This window comes from Oryctolagus cuniculus, chromosome 8 (assembly GCF_051225735.1).
Source record: "Oryctolagus cuniculus isolate XC-2025 breed Fujian yellow rabbit chromosome 8, ASM5122573v1, whole genome shotgun sequence".
Taxonomy (NCBI): Eukaryota; Metazoa; Chordata; class Mammalia; order Lagomorpha; family Leporidae; genus Oryctolagus; species Oryctolagus cuniculus.
The window spans coordinates 56,879,859-56,894,441 of record NC_142874.1 but is presented as its reverse complement, the minus strand read 5'-3'; the positions used below and the strand labels follow the sequence as shown (position 1 = coordinate 56,894,441).

The 14,583-nt window shown below is 36.5% G+C and overlaps 1 pseudogene; it reads left to right on the top strand.

Moving 5' to 3' along the window:
* The first annotated feature begins 10,734 nt into the window (after nucleotides 1-10,734).
* On the top strand, nucleotides 10,735-12,446 carry LOC138843278 (elongation factor 1-alpha 1 pseudogene; annotated as a pseudogene).
* Nucleotides 12,447-14,583: the final 2,137 nt, after the last annotated feature.

Sequence of the window (14,583 nt, the reverse complement as noted above, 5' to 3'; positions counted from 1 at the left end):
CGGGTTCCCTTAGATGTTCCCCATAGATGTTCCTGGTGCATGCCGTCTCTCTCCTCCTTTATAGTCCTCCTCCGCCAATCCCAACTCAGCTGCCCACACGCCGAGTACGCTGCTCTCCAATCAGGAGCAAGTCCTACAGTTAATTGGTTGAACTGGAGGCAGCTGTGCGGAAGCTGTTTACTTCTCTCCCAGCGCCATATTGTGAGAGAGCAGATGCATAGAATAAGTCCTAATTCGAGTAACTTAGTCTAGTCCGGATTGCTCCCCACAGGCACCCATATGGGATGATGGCACCACAGGCAGAGGATTAGCCAAGTGAGCCACAGTGCCAGCCCCGCTATTACTATGTTCTTAAGAAAACTAGAGTATGGACAGTCAAAGTAGTTGCCTTCGTTATCAGAGGCCACAAAGCTAGTGAGTAGTAGAGCCTATAAATGAACTAAGGAAGTTAGCCCTCAGAGCCCAAAGATTTAACAAACATATTTTATTACAAAACTGAAAATATTTCAATAATATTAAATTTGGTTCTATTCTATTTCTCTTCAAGAGACAGTGGAAATTATAGAATAACAGCAAATTATTTTCTTTTTGCTACATTAAATACAAATTGAATGAGAATTGAAATTAAAAAAAAATTTTCCTGTGTGATTCAATGACATTTGTTGCTCAGTTAGTCTACCAGCTGAACTTGTCTTGAGTGTACATCTCAAATTTAGTAAGTTTTAGGAAAAACGATTGCACAATTTGATTTTTAAATAAATTAAGGGGTAAACATACTCTGTGCACAAAAAGTTACTGTTAAAGTTCTATATGATTCACTTTGACAAAGAGATTTCAGATGAATTTATATGAACAAAAAATACAGAATACTGACTTTCTACTCTAAATATTTTATTGTTATTTCTCCATATGAGCAAGTTATCATTTTTATGGTTTGTCAGAATTATAGGGTTTGCCAATATGAGAAAAAAATAAATAATTTTTTTAGGAATTAATAAAGGTGGGAAATGAAAAAGAGAAAAAATAATAAAAATTATACTATTAGACATCTATTTGAATGGTCAAAATACAAAACACTGTTAACATCAAACACTAGCAAGGATATGAACAAATAAGAATTCACATTCATTGCTTAAGGGAATGAAAAATGATATAACCATTTTGGAGACAGGTTGGCAGTATCTTATAAAATTAAATATATTCTTACCATATGAATCACAACAAGGATCCTTGATATTTACCCAAACAAGTTAAAATATATGTCCATACATAAACATGCATACATACAGTCATAGTAACTTTGCTTATAATTATTAAAAATTAAGAGCAACCAAGATTTCTTTCAAAAGGTGGATGGATAAGGTGATTGGAATAGTATTCACATTACAAACATGTTGTTACACGATGAAAATATATAAAGGGACCTTAAATGCATAATACTGAGTGAAAGAAGGCAATCTGAAAAAACTACATATTGCATGATTCCAACTATAATACTTTGGAAAAAGTAAAAATTTCCTATTCAGTGTAAGAGTATTTGAATGAATGGCAACGCTTTTTTCTTAAGTTGTTTAAAGAATGTATTATTGGAGCTAAAAAATGGTATTTATGAACAACATTAAATTTGTCCTCTTTATATTAATATCACATTGTATGAGAATTCTGTGCTAGTAATTATCATGCATTTACTGTGACTATGAGAATCTAATGCATTAATAGATTTCTTTAAAAATAAAAATAACAAATTTCATGCATTGAGTTAAATAAAAAGATCAGTAATTGCTAGAGAGTAAGGGGGCGAGTAGATGAATAGGTATATACCTAATCTATAATAGCAGATATCTATTATAATACATTTGTCCAAACCTACAGGATATACAACATCAAGAGTTAAAACTAATGTAAACTGTGGGCTGTAGATGATGTCCATGTGAATTTATGATTTGTAACAGGCGTTTCTTTCTTTTGGAGGATATTGATAATGAGGAAAGCTGGTCAGGGAAGACTGGGAGTACATGGGAAATCTCTTTAACTTCCTCTCCATTTAACTGTGAGCCTAAAACTACTCTAAAAAGTGAAGCCTACTGAGAAAACATTGTTTTAGATTCATTTTAGTCAGATTATCTAGTAATTTATTTTTTGATAAAGCACTTCTTCAGTACTTCGTACTTTGTAGCCTTGGATCATTCAATTAATGGGAATATGTCTCAAATATAACCTGCTTTCCAAAGTTGGACCTGCTGTCAAACAAAACAATAGCATACTTTCTTTTGAAAAAGGCCAACTTTATTTTCCAAATCAAATGAATGTGCTGATATGCATCCTGTAAGAATAATTTCAATTTTGAACTTTAATTCTAAAACACCTTATACAAATAGATGATAGATTAAAGATAGATACATGGGTTAATAAATCACAGGCATTGCCAAGATAAAGATGCCTAATAGCATAATGCTCTGATGCTTTCTTCCTAAGGGACGAGGCAAGTCAAGCGAGTCTAGGTAACCAAATGAAAATTATTCCAGAAAAATTCTGAATCTCAAAGAAGTTTACTCAATGAGGTTTCATCTCACCCCAGTTAGAATGGCTCTCAGACTTGTGGCTGGCACTGTGGCATAGCGTGTAAAGCTGCTGCAGCCTGCAGTGCCAGCATCACATATGGGCACTGGTTCAAGTCCCAGCTGCTCCATTTCCAATCCAGATCTCTGCTATGGCCTGGGAAAGCAGCAGAAGGTGGCCCAAGTGCATGGGGCCCTGTACCCACGTGGGAGACCCAGAAGAAACTCCTGGCTCCTGGCTTCAGATCTGTGGAGCCCCGGCCATTACAGCCATCTGGGGAGTGAAGCAGTGAATGAAAGATCTCTCTCTCTCTCTCTCTCTCTCTCTCTCTCACTGCCTCTGCCTCTCTGTAACTCTGACTTTCGAATGAATAAATAAAAAAATGGCTCTCATACAGAAATAAAAAAGCAATAAATGCTGGTGAGGATGTGGGTGAAAAGGTAACCCAAACCACTACTGTGGGAATGTAAACTAGTACAGCCGTTGCAGAGGACAGTATGGAGATTCCTCAGAAATCTGAAAATAAAGCTAACACATGACTCAGCCATCCCACTTCTAGGAATTTACCCAAATAAAATGAAATCAGCATATGAAAGAGTTTTCTGTTTATTGCAGCACAATTCCCAATAGCTAAGATATGGAATCAACCAAGATGTCCATCAACTAAAGACTGCATAAAGAAATTTAATAGAGTCCAAAAAATGTAATGTATGTGAGTGAAATTTGCATTTTGAGAATTGATTATTGTGCTCTTGTCTCTACTGTTGAGGAACAGTGTTGCTTTTTTTTTCTTACTGTCTATTGAATTCTTTATTTAGTAGAGGCTTAGTCTTATGATTATAACATAAATCGAAAGTATGCCATTGTAAAAATTAAAAGAAAGAATAAGAAAGGAAAGAGAAGGGAAGGGTGGGAGCATGGGCAAGAGCGAGAGTAGGGTGGGAGGTACTGCTATGCTCCTAAATCTATATATATGAAATACATGAAATATGTTCACCTTAAATAAATAAAAAATGTTTTGGGGGCCAACACTGCGGCATAGCGGATGAAGCCGCTGCCTGCAGTGCCGGCATCCCATCTGGTTCTAGTCCTGGCTGCTCCACTTCCAATCCAGATCTCTGCTATGACCTGGGAAAGCAGTAGAAGATGGCCCAAGTCCTTGGGCCCCTGCACCCATGTGGGAGACCTGGAAGTGGCTCCTGGCTTCTGGCTTCCACAGCACAGCTCTGAACCTTGTGGCCAATTGGGGAGTGAACCAGTGGATGGAGGACCTCTCTTTCTCTCTTTCTCTCTGTCTCTCTGTCTCTCTCTCTGTCTCTCCTTTCTCTGTGTAACTCTGACTTTCAAATAAATAAATAAATCTTTAAAAATAAATAAATAAAAATGTTTTAATTGTAAAAGAAAAAAAAAGCAGTTCAAACAGTTCACTGAGTGAAAATAATGGACATGTTAAAAAATATATATACTGCTTGTGAGGTCCACACCTCATATTCTAGAGCTTAGGTTTTAGTCCTGGCTTCACTCCCATTCTGGTTTCCTGCTAAAGCACTCTCTGGGAGTCAATGACACCTCAAGTTGTTGGGTGTTGAAAAGCACACATGGGAAACCCAGATTGAATTCCTGCCCTCTGGTTTCTAAAGCCTAACCTAGTTCTGGCTGTTGTGGGCCTCTTGGGAATGAACTAATGGATGGGAAATTCTGTAAATAAATAAATAATAAAACCAGCATGTATTTTAGTAGAAAATGGGTTTACCTTTCTTTCATGAACTGAGAGCAGGGCAATCATGAAGAACTAGGTGGGAAGAGATAACTCCATTACTGGCTCATTCAGAGGAGAGGACTTATATCGAAGTTAAAAATTAAAACAAGCTGTGCCATTTGCCATTTGAAAAATCTTTCTCATCCTCTGAGGGTACTCATACAGCAGTTCAATGATTTTTACTATGAAACTATTTGGTGATTTGTATACTTAAGCCCTTTTTATTTATTAACTTACTTTATTTTGAGAGCGAGAAAGAGTTGATTAGATAAAAAAAGAGACTTGCCATCCACTGGTTCACTCTCCAAGTGCCTGCAATGCCAGGGAGAGGAGGGAAGAAAGTGCCGAAGCTAGGAATCAGGAATGGAATCCAAGTCTCCCACAGGGGTAACAGGAATCCAATGACTTGAGCCATCACTGCTGTGGCCCAGGGTCCACATTAGAGTAAGTTAGAATCAGTAGCAGACACAGGCATTGAACCCAGGCACTCAGATATGGGATGCAGGCATCCTAACAAGGTATTTTAAATGTTAGGCCAATCATCACCCCTATATTTAAATTATTTTGAGATTATATAATTAGTTTTGGGGGGATAAATGTTATACACCACTTCTTATCATTGGCTATTAATTTCATTTAAAGTTTAATGTTGATAGACTGCATTTTCAGTTACCCTAAAAATGCTGTTAGAGTTTAGAACAACATGGAAGAAGTTTACAAGTATTTAAATGAGAGACCTGTTAGACATTAGCAGTAACACTCTCTTTCCCAATATTCCCATGTCTTAATTTCAGTTATCTTTTTCAATTTGTAATGTTTCTTGAGTGTAGTTAATACAACAAAACATATATACTCAGATCCATTTCTAGATTAATGACTAAGACTAAGGATAACTTACTATCACTGTAAATTGGCTGAATGATCAATTTAACTTTATGTAATAAAGCAAAGTTAAAGAAGTACACATAATTTTAAGGTGTTCTGAATATCACTACACATGCTTAGCAGTTAGATTTCAAATGCATGGCAAACAGCTATTTCGTATTTTCCCTGAAGGCTTTCAAAAAGAAAATATTTCCATTGGAGTATTTAAAGTACAGAATCTTGTTCCAGGAAAAATCACTCAGTATGATTCACAAAACAAAGAAAATATTCTATGTTAATGAAACATTTGGGATAGACTTTGTATTGTTTCGGAAATCCAAATAGATCTTGGGGGAAAATTACTAACCGTGGAATTGAATGGTAATGGTGAAAACGAGAGATAGAATTATTTATAGAATGTCAGGAGCCATGGAGTTTCAGGGATCTGATGTTACAGTTAGAAACAGTTTTCAGGTTTGGTAAAACTTTCCATGCAATAGAGGCTAATAATAGCAGTGTTTGCAAGCCCATTATAATAAAGAGGAATTTTAAAGAAATCCTTTTTAGATCAAATTTTAACATGGAAATTTTATGGACATTCAAAAGATAGAAGTTAAAATAATTCCCCTAAAGAGATTTCAGGTGTAGTGAGCCCTATTTCCGTGTTGCTGACTGCTTTCAGTGGGGCACTGAATAATTCATATCTACAGTCTAGTTTTTTGTTTTTTTTTTTTGGAAGCAGACTTGGTAAAGAAGACTGTTGTACTCCACTGCTGACTCACTTTATTCCTTCCTCCTTTCCACCTGACAAGCATGTTTTCAATTGAAATGCATGTGAAATTCGCCTCTCTCTGGAAAGAAATAGAGAAAAAATAGTTTATAGTTAATCTTATTTCTGTTTGATGCTTTGAAATCAAAATTAAATCCCCTTGATGTTTAAATAAAGAAAAAGAATAAAGTCACATTTGTCAAGTAAAATATATTACAGACTTATTTATAGAAAAAAATAGATGACTATTTTCTAAAATAAATGCTTTCTATAATAGCACAATTTGTTCTATATCCCAGATGGAGAGATGAAAGAGCCATGAATTCAGCATAGAATACTAATAAATCCATATTGAGCATGCTATAATATTAATAAAACTCATAGACTTCTTCATTATTTATAATGTAAAAATTGAAAAGTTGGAACAAGTTTATTAAAACTCATTGCCAAGTGGTACAGACTTTTGGCATTCTCAGTGTTATTCATAGCTTAATGGACTGTTCCTAACACTACACAGCTTTCCTCTCTTAACTGGCTTCTCCATTATAGTGAAACTTCTTGACTCCCAAAACAGCCCTTTTCTCAACATGCCTATTTCTGGTAAAAGCACCCTCAGCTTCACAGTCACTTTTGTCTCAACTGTATCACTTTAAACTCCTTTTGCATTTTTGCCACACCCATGTGGTAAGAAATCAGCCCTCTATATTGAACTTCTTTGATTTTCTTACATTATTCCTTTGCATTTTCATTGTCACTAATAATTTAGACCTTCATGAAATTTCACCTCAGAAACTATGACCTCCTAAGCAAACTCAGGCCTGCCCCCATTTTGTAAGTACACATTTCTCAGGGGACAGCCATGCTCATTCATATGAAAGTCATCTTTGGCTACTTTCTCAGGTCAACAGTAAAACTAATTGAGACAAAGCCATAAGACCCCAAAGCCCAAAACATTTGGTATCGGGTATTTTACAGTAAATTTTTGTCATCCTATGGCCTAAAATATTGTTATAAATATTCTAACTGGTCTCACCCCCAAACTCTTCTGAAATTAATCCTTGTTTTATCCTATTAGTTGATTCATTTTAAAACATTAACAACCAGAGTAGACTCATGGACAAACCTCATAGGACTCACACATGAAAACACATGATTCTGAGTCAGTGATTAAAAAAACCTGTCTGCGTACCACATACATTGAGAGACACTTTGTCTCCTGGGTATACATGGGCTTGCACTTCTCAGCTCTGTCTGAAATATCCATCTTTCTTCTACAGAAATATCATGTGATATTACAATACCTTCCTCATATATCTTTCTACAGTTCATCTAGTTGTATATAAATTTGTGTACTTACCTCTGGGGATTTTCCTTAGTCTTCTCTTACCATATTCATTTTATCCTGCTCCCCCACCAAATTTCAAGCTTAGTGAGAAATGGAACTCTACCGTTCTCCTTCATTTGCAAAAGTTTTCAGTTCAGTTCCTTGAATTTGTTCAATTATTCAACAGGCATTTGTTTTACCTGATCTTATTCCCAAGAGCCGTGCTAGTAAGGGAGGATGCTAGAGAAATGTACTCACTGCCATTTAGGAGTTACATTTTCTAAAGTAAGTGATGGGAAAGGATTTTTTTTTTTAGTAGTTAAGATGCCCATTAGTATGCCCATGTGCACATTAGAGTACCTGAGTTTGCTACCTGGCTGTGGTTCCAGACTCCAGGCTTCCTGCCAGCACAGATCCTTTTCCCAGTGGGAGGCAGAATGATGGCTTGTTTAATTGGGTTGCCGCTCCTCATGTGGGAGACTTGGATTGAATTCACACACAGATCTGGTACTGTTTCGGCTGTTGCAGACATTTGGAGGTTCAGATGAGCCTGTGGCTAACAGTTCTCTCTGTTACTATCACTCCATAACTCAAATGCATAAGTAAAGCAATAAATAAATAAATAATAAACAACAAATTGTGATGATTTTAAAGTAAACGTATGCCCAAGAAGATAGGACTCTGATTTTAACTAAGACTGGAAGGTAAGGAAAGTGGCCTCAGTCTAGTTGGTAACTCAGTTATCTTGAATAGAAATGAGTCCTAGAGTAAAACAATAAAAGAACATTTATTTGTTTACTTACTTGTTTTAAAGTCAAACTGAGAGGGTGGAGGGGAGAGAGAGAGAGAGAGAGAGAGAGAGAAATATATTCCAAGAGATCAGGACAAGCCAAAGCCAGGAGCCAGGATAATCCTCTGCTCTCTTCACACCTGCATTAGAAGAAAGCTAGGTCAGATGGGGAGCAACCAGAACTTAAACAAATGCTCTGATATGGAATGCCAGCATCACATGTAGTGGCTTTACACACTGTGCCATTATGCTGGCCCAGATAAGGCCAGATTTTCACCAGAGAGAAACTGTAAATTAATAAGAACCATAAAATAAATGTGGACAGCTGTATAAATCTGTTGAACATGTGTCAAAGGTGAGTGTTAGAAAGGTTGAAGCCAAGAGGGAATAAAACAAGTCCTAAACTGGAGTTCTCTATCCCATGCTCGGGAGGTCAGCATTTATGCTCTACATAATGATCTCAAAGCACTTTCTAAAGGCCATTAATGTTGAAAGATGCTATTGCTATTTAAGAGGAGAAAATAGGAGACTATGGTCAATTAACCTTGAAAAATAACTGGTTCAATAAAAGTAATCACAGTCTTTTCTGCAAGATTTTCACTGGTAATCAACAAGTAGGGGTAGATTATGGGATGCTTCCAAAATGAAGTGACCATGAAATCGTTTCCTCTTAAAAAATCACTGGGCATGGATATTCTTTAGAAATTTTAGGAAACACTAAGTAATACAATAGCTTTCAGTCATTTTTTCCCAGGCACACTGAAAGTATTATCAGAGATAGAATAGAGGTAGGAAAATAAAATTGGGTATCATTTATTTCAAGTAGGAATGCGAGGAGAATGACAGAGAGGGGACAAATTCAGGGAATATTAAGAATTAATAACATCTGTCAACTAGATGTTATACAGCATACTAGTTATGTCACCCTCCTACCTGAACTCACAAATATCTCACCATTTCTCATAGAACCTTTAAAAGTTCTATGGAACATGTCTGTCTTGCTCTTCTATTCTCATTAGTCATGACAACTCCTCAGGTCACTAGCCCTTCTTTCAACGGCTCTCACATACTGTGCTTCCTCCAGCCTGATAGCCATTGCACTTGCAATTTCCCATTGGAACTCCATTTTCTGTCTAGTAAACCAGTTAACTCAATCACCACACTTCAGATCCTGACTCAAGTTTCACTTCCTCTGAAAAGCCTTCACTGATCTCCCTGATTAAGTCGAGAGTCCCATTACAAGATCTCCTAAAACCAAGTACCTCTCATTCTGAACTTTTAACATAGCTGTATTTTCATTTTTATCCTAAATATTTGTTTAATATCTGTTTCATCACCTGGAGCAAAATCTTCAGGAAGACAGGGAGTATTGCCACTGTGTCTGTGATGTAGCATATAATTGCTGGCATTGGAATGCTCTATGATTTTTAATAAAATAAGGAATTCATAATAAATGAATGGAAGAAATCAAAGATATGTTTAAGATTTATGACTTAGCAATGACATGTGATTATATGTTTACTGAGTAGGAAACACAGATGCACAAGGAAATATGGGAGGGCATGATTACTTTTGTTTTTTTGATTGAGTGTTTTGGATATGCATAGGTAGATAGAATGAGAGTACAGAGGTCAGCAGAAATGGTCTGGGTTAGCGTTAGGTATTTTGAATCTCTCACAGAAGTCCATGAGATAAACTGAGAAAGAATCTATCTAGTGGAATCAGAAGTACAAGAAAAGCATCCTGAGAAATGACTCTGATGGAAGGGCAGTATAAGAGACTCTGTGAAGGACATTGCACAGCACAGAGCAGTGAAAAGAAAACCAGGAAAGAGTATTTAAAAACCAGTAGGATAACAAGCTTCAAAAAGGAAGAAATTTTACTAATGCACACTAGAGTGTTCAAAAACTAACCAACTCACTTGTGAGGCGTAAATTTCAAAAAACAGAGATAAACAATGATAGATACTGTACATTAGTTGGATAAAGAATTAGAATTTTTCTTCTGAAGAAGAGAAAAATTAAGATCACCTAATAGTCATGGGTGTTCTTTATCTGTAAGACTGCAAATACTAAAAACATAATCTGAACTGAAATTAAATTCTAGATATCTTGAAGTGAACATAATCTGAACTGAAATTAAATTCTAGATATCTTGAAGTGGTATGAAAAATTGTCACCATCTTTCTGTGTTGATTTCTTTTTAAAGTTTCTTTTATGTTTTTGAAAGGCAGAGTTACAGAAAGAGAAATGAGAGAGAGATAGAGATAGAGAGAGAGAGAGAGAGAGAGAGAGAGAGAGAGAGAATGAATTATTTTCTACCTGCTGGTTACTCCCCAAATGGCTACACTGGCCAGGGCTGACCCAGGCCAAAGCCAGGAGCCAGAAGCTTCATCAGGGTCTCACAGGTGGGTGCAGGGCCCAAGGACTTAAGCTTTCTTCCACTGCTTTCAGAGGCCATTAGAAGGGAGATGAATCGAAAGTGAACATCACAATGTTTCTATAGTGAACTGTTTCATCCACTTCAAAATCTTCCAAAACATAATCTTCCCTTGACGAATAAATAATTTAGAGAATTTTTTAAAAAAAACTGATTCAAAAAAATGATTTAAAAAACTTGATTCAAAAGAAATTTGTTGTCAACACACTTAAGAAATCCACTTTTTTTTCGCAACGGATTTGCCGCCAGAACACAGGTGTCGTGAAAACCACCGCTAAATCAAAGCCAAAATGGGAAAGGAAAAGACTCAGATCAATTCACATGTCGTCATTGGACAGCAAATTCGGGCAAGTCCACCACCACTGGCCATCTGACCTACAAATGTGGTGGCATCGACAAAAGAACCATTGAAAAATTTAAGAAGGAAGCTGCTGAGATGGGAAAGGGCTCCTTCAAGTATGCCTGGGTCTTGGATAAACTGAAAGCTGAGCGTGAGCGTGGTATCACCATCAACATCTCCCTGTGGAAATTTGAGACCAGCAAGTATTACGTGATTATCATTGATGCCCCAGGACACAGAGACTTCATCAAGAACATGATTACAGGCACATCTCAGGCTGACTGTGCCATCCTGATAGTTGCTGCTAGTGTCGGGGAATTTGAAGCTGGTATCTCCAATAATGGGCAGACCCATGAGGATGCCCTTCTGGCTTACACACTGGGTGTGAAACAACTAATCGTTGGTGATAACAAGATGGATTCCACTGAGCCACCCTACAGCCAGAAGAGATATGAGAAAATCGTTAAGGAAGTCAGCACCTACATTAAGAAAATTGGCTACAACCCTGACACAGTAGCGTTTGTGCCAATTTCTGGTTGGAACGGTGACAACATGCTGGAGCCAAGTGCTAATATGCCATGGTTCAAGGGATGGAAAGTCACCCGCAAAGACAGCAATGCCAGTGGAATCACACTGCTTGAAGCCCTGGATTGCATCCTTCCACCAACTAGACCAACTGACAAGCCTCTGAGTCTGCCCCTACAGTTTGTTCTTAAAACTGGTGGTATTGGCACTGTCCCTGTGGGCTGAGTGGAGACTGGTGTTCTCAAACCTTGCATGGTTGCAACTTTTGCTCCAGTCAATGTCATAACTGAAGTCAAGTCCATCTAAATGCACCATGAAGCTTTGAGTGAAGCTCTTCCTGGGGACAATGTGGGCTTCAATGTCAAGAATGTGTCTGTCAAAGATGTTCGTCGTTGGCAACGTTATTGGTAGCAGCAAAAATGACCCACCAGTGGAAGCAGCTGGCTTCCCTGCTCAGGTGGTCATCCTGAACCATCCAGGTCAGATCAGTGCTGGGTACGTCCCCGTACTGGATTGCCACACAGCTCACGTTACTTGCAAGTTTGCTGAGCTGAAGGAAAAGACTGATCATCATTCTGGAAAGAACTTGGAAGATGGACCTAAATTCTTAAAACCTGGTGATGCTGCCATTGTTGAGATGGATCCTGGCAAGCACATGGTGTTGAGAGCTTCTCAGACTATCCTCCTCTGGGTCATTTCGCTGTCCGTGATATGAAACAGACGGTTGCTGTGGGAGTGATCAATGCAATGGACAAGAAGGCTGCTGGAGCTGGCAAGGTCAACAAGTCTGCCCAGAGAGCTCAGAAGGCTAAATGAATATTATCCCTAATACCTGCCACCCCAGTCTTAATCAGTGGTGGAAGAACAGTCTCAGAACTGTTTGTCTCAATTGGCCATTTAAGTTTAATAGTAAAAGACTGGTTAATGATAACAATGCATCGTAATACCTTCAGAAGAAAGGAGAATGTTTTGTGGACCATTTTTTTTTTTTTTTGTGCTTGGCAGTTTTAAGTTATTAGTTTTTAAAATCAATACTTTTTAATGGAAACAACTTGACCAAAAATCTGTCACAGAATTTTGAGATCCACTAAAACAAAGTTTAATGAGAAAACTGTGTCTTCTTTTGGTCAACACTGGACCTGTGAAAATGTGTTCCAGGTTTTTCTGATTAGAATATGCTGGAATTTTAAGTTAAAAATTCGTGAGTTAGGGATTTTTTTCCCACCTGTTGCTTGTATTAAGCTATGGAGGGCTGTTGGCAGTCCTACCGGTTAGAATAGAACTGTTGACATGTAATTTAGTTTAGAAAGCAAAATTCTGTAATCTTAAGGGATGAAATGTTGCATATAAAATTGTGTAGCTACAAGTAAATTTGCTAGAATAAAAAAAAAGAAATCAATTCTTTCTCAGGGGTATTATGTGCTATTCAAGTACAAATTTGGAGAACCTACTCAGGTGTCCATTATAGATTTGAAATTGAGATAAATAGGTTTGCAGAGTATCTATCCTGTCTTTTCTTTACTGAATTTCCAACTATAATGCCATTTTCTAGTACTATAGTTGCTAAATTAATGCATGATACTATTTAAATTCCTTTATTAAAAGGCTGTATATAACACCATAATCACTTAGAAACACTTGTTTAACTGATCAAGGTCATGTATAAAGATCTATCCAAAACTTGAAAAGGTTTCATTCGCACTGTGTTTTTATCATAAGGGAAATGGTTAATATTTTCTTTACAAAATGAGTTGTTTTGGGAAAAAATGCAAAATTATTTCATCTGTTTTTAGTTTAATTTTCAAAGTTGAATAAAATTCAAGAAATTTCCATTTTAAGATTTATTTATTTATTTGAAAGGCAGAGATACAGAGAAGGAAATGCAAAGGCAGAGACAGAGAGAGAGAAAGATATCTTTTATCCACAGGTTCAATCCCTAAATGGCTGGGCCCAGAAGAAACCAGGAGCTAGGAGCTTCATCTGGATCTCCTACATGGATGCAGGGTCCCAAGAACTTGGGCCATCTTCCACTGCCTTCTCAGGTACAATAACAGGGAGCTGGATCAGAAGTGGAGCAGACAAGACTTGAATTACTGCCTATATGGGATGATGGTACGGCAAATGGTAGCTTCACCTGCTAAGCCATAGCACCTGCACAGAAAATTTATAAATTTTTTTTTGTATTCTAGTTCAAGGTCCCATGTTATTTCTACGAATAGAAATATGAATTAGAGAGAATGTAGTCGTGTGAGTAGGTATTTATATCTCAAGTAAATGTAGGTTATATCTTAATAAAGATCTATCATTACATCCTAGATACATCCTTAATCTCTGTAAATGCTACAGAAGAAAATGACAAAAATATGTAGTACATAATAGCTAAATATAAAATCCATAAAATATTTTAACAACACTACAGCTGAGGTTTCCCTTATTTTTAAAAATATTTTATTTAAATGATGTTTTTATTGGTGCAAAATACTTGTACATTTTTATTGGATACAGTGCAATATTTCAACATCTATACACAGTGTAAACATGTTAACCACTTATGAAATTACAGGATGCTTGTTTCTCTATAAAATCTGATTGTGTTAGCCAAAATGGATAATTCATAACTTTAATCTATTATCACTTTTATTAAGGTTACTAGATTATTCATTTCAGTATTATCAGTAAAGCATATGTATATATATATAATTTATGACAGTTTTTTAAACAGATTATGGCTCACTAAACTAACTTTCCTTTTTACTAATTAAATAAAATGTAGGATAAAGGAAATGTACTTAAATCATGAAAGTCAAGAAAGGCAAGTTTCTTTAGAAATGAATACAATTAATTTGATTTGAGGGCAAAAGGATAATGTAATACGATTTTTACTATCTTGAGGAATAATATATTGATTAAACTTCCAGAAGATTTACCGTAGGGAAGTTTAATGGGAAGACATAATTCAGATATATTCATGTTTGAAATCAAACATCCTTTTGATTTGAGGATGAATATTGCCCAAAATAATGAAATCTGGCCAATTTTAAGTAAAAAATATTTGATCTACAGAGAAACCAAGAAGAGACAAGTGTCACCTCACTCAAGATTGACACGAATGCTATTTTAATGTATCATATAGCAACTGCTCAATAATCGCATAGCAACAGAAACTGGTTTTATAATTTCCTGATATTTTCAGTGCAGACAGTGACTAAAAAGT